Raw genomic sequence first — 2,140 nt, forward strand, 5'->3', positions numbered from 1 at the left:
AGCCTACAAACCTCAAAGAAAACTATTCAGTATCTCTAAGAACTAAGACAGACATGTCACCTTTTCAAGAGAAAGCGCGCACGAGTACTGCATTTGTTTCGCCGACGCTTTTCAACACCACTAAAGGAAACAAAACCATATATATGCAAAAGATCTACTTTGCTGACGCTTCTCTCCATAGGCACTTGATCCCCCTTACTATAAGCAGATCAACAGCTTTACTTAGTCCATTAGTGACCCCATCTCCTTGTTCCTCTCATAGTGTACAAGATACAGACAGGGTAAAGAGGCTGCTCAGAAACGCGTACTTACTGAACTCTGATTTCAAGGCAGTTCAGTTTAGGGTAAAAGTGTGTCATGTAAAAAAGAGATATTCACATCTCTCTACTTCAAGTGCTAAGTTTGTAGTGCTCGGGTCATTTTAAGTGTAAGAAGCGAAGGATTATTTTTCGTGCATAAGCCGCATGGAAATAAAATAGAGAAATTGGTATTTATAAACTCCTTCTGGAATGTTTCAGGCGCCGGGGTTACTCTCAAATGATTGTTGTCACAATTTTTGGAGTAACAAAAGAAATACAACTAATGAACAGTGACATGTACACAAAAAAAGTAATTAAAATTATTAATGTTTCTGATGATGATTTTGTGTTCCATTAATGTCTGGATGAAATACAGTTGGACGGAATCCATAGGAAAATTTTCAAGACTTTCATGTGATTTTAATTTACTTGTTTACTTGTTCCGTCCAATTAATGTAATTGTCACATGGAAATTTTTTCCTTTAATTATATCCTTATTTCAGTACTTGATCCACTAATTGATTCTTACTTTAAGAAGTAAGAGGTGTACGCAATCTCCCGAATTTACAACTATAGCATCTTAAATTTTCAGTTTATATCTCCAATTCCTTCCCATTACTCTCACGGAACTCCAAACCATTCATGAATAAAAACTGCTTGAATTTCATATCTCCTTTGCCTAACTGATGTCCTGCAGTAACTTTCTTTAGATTTGTGCTCTTGGGATCAGACCGACGTCAAATAAAAGAGGGGTGAACTTATCCCCTTTGAAAATTCCTCCCTTGATGTTTGTCATGTATGATTCTTCCTTACCTGGTGTTAAGGAAAGCCTCGCACTAGTTCACCTTTTTTGACCACAGTTTGATGTCGTTTTCTGCTGTCCCGCACATCTATAGGGATCCCTGAATTCAGAGGGTGACATGCCATATGCTTTAAATCTTTCCTCTAAAAGTCCTCTACCGTTGTTTCATCTTCCTTTCGTGTGTCTGCAGTTCCCACGGCGTTCCGCGCGTTCTGGCGAAGCAGCTCTGAGCTAAGTGACTATAGATCGCGTCAGCCATTATACCAAAGTGGGCTACTCAGCTTCCATTTTAGAGTGATACATGCGACTGTTCTATAGTCGTTCACTCCATTGTCTTTAGCCCCACCATTTCCCACCGATTCTGGTGTTCTTTCCTTATTCGCTCACTGACGCAGACGATATTTCACGCTACTGTGCGAAACGTTCAAACCGATATTCCTCGAATCGTGGACACCATCATACCTAGGTACTTGGCAATATGCTATTTTGTTAACTCTTCTCTTGATTTTCGTCTCCGCTAATTCACTGATTTCGTCGTATCCTTTCCAGGTATAACATTCTCTTCGGTATTCTCTCTTTCTAGTTGTTGATCAACATTTAACCGATGGAACTGGAATCATCTGTTTTCCGATACTGATTCATTCGTACTTTGTCTCTCTCAAGTTTCTCGGTTACTTGGTTCCTACCTTTATGCATCTCTTTTCCTTTCTTAGATTTACTTCTTATAACCATATAATCATACTATTGTCTTCTTGTGTTAGCTTAAATTGCATTATGTATTCTCTTTGATCAGTAGGTCTCTCCTTGGTTCCTTTCTTCGGTCTATTTTTCACTAAGACACCACAACTGATGAGTTTCTTCATTTCAAGAAGTATCACAAATTTCCAACAAGCCAGTTACTTCATTTCACCAAATTAGTCTTTTCTGACAATGTTGTTCTGCTGATTTTTCTCTCTCTTTTTTGTGGATTAGCTAAGTCTTCTTTCTCCATCAGTGTAACAATTTCCTCTGACCTTTCTCTCTCCATCAGTGTAAGCAG

Source organism: Penaeus monodon, chromosome 23 (genome assembly GCF_015228065.2).
Source record: "Penaeus monodon isolate SGIC_2016 chromosome 23, NSTDA_Pmon_1, whole genome shotgun sequence".
NCBI lineage: Eukaryota > Metazoa > Arthropoda > Malacostraca > Decapoda > Penaeidae > Penaeus > Penaeus monodon.